The sequence below is a fragment of the Pelecanus crispus genome, chromosome 28 (assembly GCF_030463565.1).
Source record: "Pelecanus crispus isolate bPelCri1 chromosome 28, bPelCri1.pri, whole genome shotgun sequence".
Lineage (NCBI taxonomy): Eukaryota > Metazoa > Chordata > Aves > Pelecaniformes > Pelecanidae > Pelecanus > Pelecanus crispus.
The window spans coordinates 2,200,748-2,210,469 of record NC_134670.1 but is presented as its reverse complement, the minus strand read 5'-3'; the positions used below and the strand labels follow the sequence as shown (position 1 = coordinate 2,210,469).

At 50.3% G+C, this 9,722-nt stretch overlaps 1 pseudogene; it reads left to right on the top strand.

Moving 5' to 3' along the window:
* Positions 1–8,797: 8,797 nt before the first annotated feature.
* LOC142596208 (nanos homolog 2-like) lies at positions 8,798–9,265 on the top strand (annotated as a pseudogene).
* The last annotated feature ends 457 nt before the right edge of the window (positions 9,266–9,722 follow it).

The following is a 9,722-nucleotide window of genomic DNA, read 5'->3' as shown; positions in this document are numbered from 1 at the left end:
TTTATAGATTAGCATGGGACTCATTAGTTTGAAAGAAAAAAAGACAGACACCAGCAACATTTCAGAAGCTAACTCTCCTCCCTCCCTTTGCACTCACTGTATCACACTAAATGCAGCAAGAGAATCGCAAGCGCTTCACCATCTCATGTCGCACTGAAAAAACCCACAGCCTTAAAGTAAGGCCTGAATTTCTTAAAAAAGTTCGTACCAAACAGGATTTCTAATGGCATCGCTGTTATTCAAGTGTCCTCCTTACAAACACGCTATTTACTTCTAAAATTTCAGTCTGAAAACTTTACATTTTATCATTCTCTTTAAGAGAACAGAAGGATCTTTTAAAAATATTTAGTAACAGGGTTGAATAAGGAACTGAAATTAAGTATTACTCTATTCACAACAGTACTTTGCTAGCTCCTTTGTGTCCATCCAGACTTCTCCATTTGTCTGCACCAATCACATCCATTATGCTGCACAGAAGTCTCTTGTAAACACTTCTATATTCAACACAGCAAAAAAAAACCCCAAAAACCAAAAACCAAAACCCAAAACCCACACCACTCCTGAAGTTTCCTGATACTAATAAGCAACTTGCCTTACTACTTATGAACCAAAGGAAAGAATCACATTTATGTCACCAAAAATGACAGCAGTCACATCAATACCAAGCAGACACTGTCTAATCAATTGGTAACAAGATCTTTTACGATGTTTTTAGATACTCAGCATACTAAATACAGTGATATAGCACAGTAAAAGCTGTATATTTTGAGGCTGATTAGAAAAACAGACTATGTAGAAGGCTGCTTAGACAATAACATTTCTTACGTACAAGCCAATGCCAGCTGAAACAGATCAAAACATGGATACGGCAAAGTTGAAGAGCTCCTCACAAACAAGCCAGCTTTAAGTGGTTTGATGACTTGACTATTAATAATACAACTGTTTCCTTAGCCTTGCAATAAAATGGAAATTGAGATTACCTACTTATTCAGAATGAAACCAAACTCTTAAAAAGACGCCTCCTTCTCAAAGACACAAACTGCTGCTACAGCAAGCTCATTAAAAAAAAATCTATAATTGTCCCATATTTTGATACTGTGAACAGGATTATACATGACCATGCAGTGTCTTTGGTATTGTCATTGTGTTTTAAAAAAAAGTTGTTCTAATGGTTAATATCATGAAAGAAGTGGGGGTGGGGGGTGGGAAGCTACCATCCAAACCAAAGCTTCTTGAGGGGTAATAAACTCCCCAAATGCTCAAATTAAAATTTAACAGTTTCAAGTTTGCTGTTGTCTAAGTGCTGGTCTCTTTTACAGCCACACACAAGCACGAACAAAAAAAAGACATGGCTCAGCAGAAGTTTCACAAGAGCTTGGAAGTCATGAAACTTGTAAATGTTAGCATTTTCTCTAGACCAATGAAGTGTCAGGTAGCCTTACAAAACCCTTTCAGCACACTCTGAAACCCTCAAATGCTCCATCTATGCTATCCTACAGTCTTTTCTTTCCTTTTCCCTCATGTTAATTCCATCTATAAAGAAGACGCAGGAATTATTTTACATTCATTTCCTCTGAATCATGTTAACTTTGTATTTGTGAAAAATAATTATACAAGTGCATTTTTTTAAAAACAAAATTTCAGTAACAGTGTATCATGACATGTCCACCTTTTACCATAACTGTATTTTGAGAATACAAAAGAGAGTGTGTCATGTGAGCTGGTTTTGCCCCGGGGCTGGCACGGGGCTGGGTTTCACATTGAGCATAAGAAGGGAGTTTATGAGGTGTAATGGTGGAGTCACTCAGTAGTGTTTGCACCCATCAAGGCCTTTATCAGCTTCCCTTGTTCTGCCAGGGGCAGAGAAGCTGGGAGGGGGCACAGCCGGGACAGACCCAACCCTCCTGAAGGGACATTCCAGCCCAAATGACACCAGGGGCAGTGAAGAAACTGGGGCGGGGGCTGGAGCACAACCCTTATAGAATCATAGAATCATAGAATCGTTTAGGTTGGAAAAGACCTTTAAGATCATCCAGTCCAACCATTAACCTACACTACCAAGTCCACACTAAACCAATCAAGGGTAGACTAGACTGAAGTGCCACATCTACCCGTTTCTTGAACACTTCCAGGGATGGGGACTCCACCACCTCTCTGGGCAGCCTGTTCCAATGCTTGACCACCCTTTCCGTGAAGAAATTTTTCCTAATTTCCAACCTAAACCTCCCCTGGCGCAGCTTGAGCCCATTTCCTCTCATCCTATCGCTAACTACTTGGGAGAAGAGACCAACACCCACCTCACTACAACCTCCTTTCAGGGAGTTGTAGAGAGCGATAAGGTCTTGAAAGGGCTAAACCTCTGACAATACCTGACTCAGATAGTTTTAGTTATCTGCTGAGACAGGTATTTGGAAGAATGGGACTCCTTGTCTGGCATGATTAAAAACAGACCCTGAGCAAGCTTGTTAGGCTTCCTGTGTAAAACACTGATAACATAGACTCAGGACCCCCGTGCTGAGATAAGCACTCAAGGAGCTGGTCTCGTAGCATTCCAAGGCCAAAGGACTGATGAGCTAATTCGAATGACCATAAATGAACAAAGGAAGCCCAAAAGTTCAACTAGCGGACAAGTGAAGAAGACTATTGGAGACAACCAGAGGACCCCCGAAGACCTCCAACGAAGGCAATTATGCATGTGGATTTGACATTTGCATATGATAATGAGCCTCATGTTTATATAGATGAATTCTTAGAAATCCTATGAATATGTATAACTTGATAGTATAAAATCTCTGGAAGTTTGCCAAATCGTTGGAGCACTCATGGTGGAACGATCCCCAGTGCTGCCCAGCGCTGTAATAAAGAATGCCTGCTTAATAGTAACTTTGTTGCTATTGAGTTTTATTTCGGGAACTTTCTGAAGACTCCGTTTCCTCTTACGGAGAGGTTCGGGCTTTGAAGAATAGTATCTGCGAATTTTTGTATCAGTCTCCCCTCAGCCTCCTCTTCTCCAGACTAAACAACCCCAGTTCCCTCAGCCGCTCCTCAGAAGGCCTGTGCTCCAGACCCTTCACCAGCTTCGTTGCCCTTTTCTGAACATGCTCCAGCACCTCAAGGTCTTTCTTGTATTGAGGGGCCCAAAACTGGGCACAGCATTCCAGGTGCGGCCTCACCAGCGCCAAGTACAGGGGCACAATCACCTCCCTGCTCCTGCTGGCCACACTATTCCTGAAACTATTCCTTGTACAAGCCAGTGGAGAATCCACAGATGCAACTGCTTGGGGGGGGAGTTGGGGGTTTTGGGGGGCTCGGGGGGGGGGTTAGGGGAAGGTCTTGGGGGGTACTCACTGGGGTGGGGGGTCCAGGAGGGTATGAGGGGAGATTCCGGGGGGCACTGACCCCTCATACGCCACAGGGAGCACAACCCTTGTATGAGCCATCGGAGAATCCACAGATGCAGCTGGGGGGGGCTCCCAGGGCTGAAGGCAGCCTTGGCCCTGCTTCAAGCAGAGGCCTGGAGTGAGCTGAGGCAGTCAAGCTGAATTTCCTAGGTGCATTTTCACTTCTGTTAACACACGATTAGTTAGTTAAAACAGAGACCAGTGTATTCTGTTAATGGCAATTAATTAATTAATGAATCTGTCTGCATGGTGACTGCGGAATGGTCTGCTCCACGCATGCCAGGAATTAACACTGCTTCAGAGAGTTCCTTTTTTTTTTTGCACGACTGCAGGAAATCGGAGCAGATTCAGCCGCTGGCGCTTAACAAACCCTGCCGGTATCAAAGCCTTGAGCAGTCTCCTCCGGCTTCGTGGCGACAGGAGAGGGGGCCAAATGTTGAAGTGTGCCTGAAGGAAGCTCGCTGCTGCTGGAGACGGGCAGAAAGCCGGGGTGTGCGGGGAGACAGCCTGAGTTCTGCGTGCGCGCTGGTGTTTGGGAAAGGGGAAAAGCGAGGAAGGGCAAAGAACCTGGCTCCGCAGCCGAGCCTTGGAGACTTAAAGTCATAAATGGTGGCAGCACGTGGAGCGAGCGTTTTGGTCAGGGTCATTTCAAACGCTTTTAGCTTCCTCTGTTGGCATCGTTCAGGCAATTCCAACATCTGCGCCTGCGCCCCTCAGAGGGAATCGCTCTGGGAAGTTCACGGCAGTTTGCTTGTCCTCTGCTGGCAATCGCGGCAGCGTTTTACCTTCGCAGAGGCCTTCAAGTTGGCTGCCAGAGGCGGGCGGCCGCTCCCTTGCTTCCAGAACCGCGTTACAAAGTCTCGGGGGGGGGGGGGAAACAACCAAACAAAAGTGTTTTTTTTCCTGAGGGGTTTTAGTTTTGTCCCCACCGAGGGGTGAGAGGCAGAAAGCCGCCTGAGTACTGGCAGAGCACGCTCAGAGCGGCTGGCCGCTCGGTGTTTATTTTTAAATCGCTCATTTCTCGGCTGGGCCCTGCCATGGCGGCCGGGCCCTTCCATGGCGGCCGAGCGCCGGGCGCGGGACGGGGAGGGGCCCCCCTCCTCCCCCACCGCCGAGACGGCACCCTATTGGCCGGCGGCGCGGCGCCCTATTGGCCGGGGGGGCTGCGGGCGGCGATTGGCTGGCGCGGCCCGCCCTCCCGCCCTGCTCAGGTGAGAGGCGCGAGCGGCGCAGTCGGAGCTCCGGACCCGGTGAGTGTGGGCGGGCGGCGGGGGGGGTCCCGGGGGGCGGGGGCGGGGGCGGTGCTGGCGGGAGGCGAGGCGAGAGGGGCTGCGGGGGGCGCGGCTGCGCCGGGCGGGCGGGGACGCTGCCCGGGGCCGCGGCGCCGGTGCGGGGGGGCTCGGCGCTCCCTCGGCTCCGCCGCTCTGGCGGGGTCGCCGCCGCCCCCCGCGCCGGTGCCCGGCATCCCGCAGCGGGACAGAGCGCACATTCTGCGCCGGCCGCGTCCGGCTGCTGGGAAGGGAGCGGCACCGGGGAGCCACTGGGGCGTCCCTCCCCCCCGATTTTGGGGCATCCCTCCCCCTGATGTTTGAGAGGTGGGGATGAAATGGGGGGCAGCCTTGGGGCTCGGGGCACTGAACCAGGCGGCTGCGGAGCAGCCTCGTGGGGAAGGTCAATTATTATTATTATAATTATTATTATTATTATTATTACATGTATGTTCTCACAGTAAGAATTATAGAGGGGCAGACGCAGGCGTCTTAGAAACTTGGTCGATTTTTGTTGTTGGCAACTTAGAAGCTGGAATTTCTATAGGAAATATATGGGGCGATCGCTTTAGCTGGAACAGTTTCTTGCAGAAGCAGCAGCACTCGGCGTTCGTGCTTTTTATGGGCGTGAATAATAACTTGGAGACCTCACACAGCGCTTTGCAGCCAGCAGAAAGAATTATTCTGTGTTTGACGGGAGTATTAACAGGTAAGAGAGATCTGCAGCAGAGGTACCTGGCCGTGGAACATCCTGGCCAGATTTGTTTTCAATAATGAGAGTGGGAAAAGAGCTTTTTGAAGGGCAAAGGTTGGAAGTGATACAAAAATTCGCGGATACTATTCCTCAAAGTCCGAACCTCTCCGTAAGAGGAAACGGAGTCTTCAGAAAGTTCCCAAAATAAAACTCAATAGCAACCATGTTACTATGAAGCAGGCATCCTTTATTGCAGCACTGGGCAGCACTGGGGATCATTTCACCACGAGTGCTCCAACAACTGGCAAACTTCCAGAGATTTTATACTATCAAGTTATACATATTCATAGGATTTCTAAGAATTCATCTACATAAACATGAGGCTCATTATCATATGCAAATGTCCAATCCGCATGCATAGTCGCCCTCTTTGGAGGTCTTTGGGGGTCCTCTGGTTGTCTCCAATAGTCTTCTTCACTTGTCCGCTAGCTGAACTTTTGGGCTTCCTTATTTTGTTTTTACCAATTTCCATACTATTCTAAAGGGAACTATTATTCTGTTATGTTTCAACATTGCCCACCCTGATGGGCAAATTTCAGCCTGCTACAAAACCGGTTCCTTGAGTGCTTATCTCGGCGTGGGGGTCCTGAGTCTGTGTTATCAGTGTTTTACACAGGAAGCCTAACAAGCTTGCTCAGGGTCTGTTTTCAACCATGCCAGACAAGGAGTCACATTCTTCGAAATATCTGTCTCGGCAGATAACTAAAACTATCTGAGTCAGGTATTGTCAGAGGTTTAGCCCTTTCAGAAGTCCCTTCAGCGTTAGCAGGGATGAATTGGGAATAAATAGAAGCTTCTGTCTGACTAACAGACAGCGTGGTATAAATAAACACACTGCTTTAGATTCCTGTCACTTGCATGTCCATGCTGTGTGGTTTGGGAAGCCTAATTAAATAAAAATAAAAGTTTGATAAGGATATTTGGCTCTTCATAATCATAAGAAGTGCTTGAAGGTTGTCATTGGCTTGAAAGTCAAGCCAAAAGTTTTCTGAAAATCATAGATTTTACAGTTTAGATGTTGCTATAGTAATTTCCCTGATTACATTGTTATATTAAAATAAAAAAAATTCTTCTCTTTTTGAACTCTTATGCTGTTTTTTTTTTTTACGGTTCTTGGACTATTTTGACTGGTTTCTCTGGTTTGTTGCTGGCTTTGAAGTATGCTGTACTGCTAGCCCATTTCTGACAAAGTAGAACAAAACAGAATTTTACAGTATGAAGAGCAGGCTACATTGGACCATTTCACAGGAGGTTTCTTTCTGGGAACTATAAAACTCTTTTTTTTCTTACCCTGAAAGACTTTGCAGTGTCAGAAAAAAAATACAGAACCAACTGTCCTGTCAGGCTGTAGAATATTGCTGGAGATGGTAAGCTAAATAGTTGTCGAGTTTTGCTTTTCTTTCCTGGCTTTGGTTTGGCCGCGCTCTGCTTCAGGGGAAATCTCTGGCTCAAAACAAATTTGCGTGTTAGTCGTACTGCGTACTCTCTTGTGCGAACAGCTCTCCTGACCCTATGGTGGGATTTTAATAACGGTTTCAGCAATTTGTATTTTAGCTATAAAACATTTTTTAAATTAATTGAGGTGTCTTAATAGAGTTCTAATAAGTTTAACGTGCTGCACGTCCTGCTCTTGGCACCGAAATAATAATAAAATCTCAGTTTTTGATCCAGAATGCAGAGAAGAGCTAGCACTTTGAGTAGGAATATATTATTCTGGGCGTAGTTTTTATAAAATATGTAAATGCAATGTGTTGTTTGTTGGGTTAAAAAAACCCCAAAAACCCAAGCACCACCTTTTTTTCCTCTGCCTCTTGCATTAGTTCCTGACAGCTGCCTGTGTGCTCCCGTGGCCGTGCTGCAGTGGAACCCCCTCCGAAGCTGGGGAGCTGGCGCTGCTGCGCAGGAGCCTTCGTTCCAACGCAGAACGTGGTGCTGTGCGCTTTGGGGTCACTCATCGGCTCTGACCTGAAGTGTGGCGTGTGCGATTCGAGAGCGGAGCCGCTCTTCAGCGGGGTCGCTGCCAAACCTTGCAGTCTGTCTGCTGTGGGCAGGTAGGAGCAGAAAAATCATCTGGGGGGAAGGGAAGGTTGGTGGAGGAAAAGGAGCAAAGGCAGGAAGCAGCAGTTTCCCTCTCCTGAAGGGAAGAGGCTGAAAAGAAGTGAAGCAGTTTTCACCTGTTCGGTTCTTTCAAATGGCAGCACCATCAAACTGAGGGTTGGGGTGTTTGAAGCAGCTGTTGTTTTGTCTGCAGGATGGAGAAAGCCAAGGGCATCATGTCTGAGGTGCTTGTGCTGGCATTTTAATACAAATCACTCAGGACTTGGCTGCTTTAGGTGATCTTAAAGGTCTTTTCCAACCTAAAGGATTCTATGATTCTATGATAAGGACATAATAGAGATAAGGAGATCACTCAGCAATTCCCTCACAGGCAAAACAGACTTGACTTGGGGACAATCAGTTCAATTTATTACCAGTCAAAACTGAGTAGGAGAGAGGAGTGAGAACATGTGTAGGGTATCAGAAATAAATCTTAAAACCTCTTCCCCCCACCCCTCCCTTCTTCCCAGGCTCAACTTCACTCCCAGTTTCTCTGCTCCTTCCCCCAAGTGGCGCGGGGGGACAGGGAATGGGGGTTGGGGTCAGTTCATCCCTCATCGTCTCTGCCGCTCCTTCCTCTGCAGGGGAGGACTCCTCACGCTCTGACCCTGCTCCAGCGTGGGGTCCCTCCCACGGCAGACAGTCCTGCATGAACTTCTCTAGCGTGGGGTCCCTCCCACGGGAGACAGCCCTCCACAAACTGCTCCAGCGTGGGGTCCCTCCCACAGCAGACAGTCCTCCACCAACTTCTCCAGTGTGGGGTCATTCCCACGGCAGACAGTCCTGCATGAACTTCTCCAACGTGGGTCCTCTCCATGAGCTGCAGTTCTCCACGAACTGCTCCAGCGTGGGTCCTTCCCATGGGCTGCAGTTCTCCACGAAATGCTCCAGCGTGGGTCCTTCCCACGGGCTGCAGTTCTCCACAAAATGCTCCAGCAGGGGTCCTCTCCACGGGGTGCAGTTCTCCACAAACTTCTCCTGCGTGGTTCCCTCCCACGGGGTGCAGCCCTTCAGGAGCAGCCTGCTCCAGCATGGGTCCCCCAGGGGCTCCCCAGCCCTGCCAGCAAACCTGCTTCAGCCTGGGCTCTTCTCATAGCAGGAGAGGGCAAGAGATGCAGATGCTGGCACCGTGCTGGGCAGACGTCTCGTCTCCAGGTGGCTGCCAGGAGAGGGAGCCAACCCCGGGCAGTGGCGATTGGCCCTTCTTGGCTCCACTGGGAAGCATGGGCCACATGGAGCCATGTCCTGCCCCAAACCACACTGGGCTGCAGCGGAGGATGGAGCACGGCCCCGCGTTCGACGTGTGGAGGGACTACCTGGGGCTAGCCGGCGTGCTGGCCGAGCTGCTGCGGGAGCGCAGAGACACCAGCGAGGGCAAAGCGGTCTTGGTGGCATCACCCGACACACTGAAGCCGGTGGCGTCGGTGGCATCACCCGGCACACCGGAGCCAGCGTTGTCGTCGTCCCCCGGCGAGCCTGTCTGCGCCTTCTGCAAGCACAACGGGCAGGTGAAGCACGTCTACACCAGGCACAGTCTGCGGGACGCCGAGGGCTAGGTGCAGTGCCCCGTCCTGTGCAACTACGTCTGCCCGCAGTGTGGGGCCACGCAGGACCGGGTGCACACCAGCCGCTCCTGCCCGCTCACCCATTGTGGCCACACCTCCGTCTACAGCCGCTCACCACGCAACTCTGCCGGCACGTGGGCGGCGGGCGGCCGCGGAGCACCCGGAGCTGCTGCGAAGTAGCCAGGCACAGATGGAGCCCTCGGCCCCGCAGGAACCGGCTTGTTTTTACACTCATTGCCAACCTCGCAGCCCCCAAAATGGGCTGCGGGGGGGGGGGGTGTTCTTTTTCTTCCCAGCACATGGCGAGGATGGGCCGCGAGGAAACACGGCTCTGGCGGTGCCACGCTTCTGCTGCGTGGGCACCGCGCCAGTGGCTTTGTCGGAGGATGCCATGGAAAGCCGCTTCGTTGGCAAAGCCTTGCTCCAAAGCTGCAATCCGAGCCTGAATTCAGCCAGGAACGGGATTCTGGCGAGGGAATTAAAGCTCGTTAAGGGAGGGGAGCAGCTGGCACGTGGTGCCTGCCCCGGTGCTCGCAGTGCTCTCCCCTCTCTCCTGGTTTCTCTTCCAGGGCGTCGCTCCACTTTGCCTGGCTCTGGCTGCCATGTCAGCCCTGGGAAGGGCCCGGCTCCGCTCTCC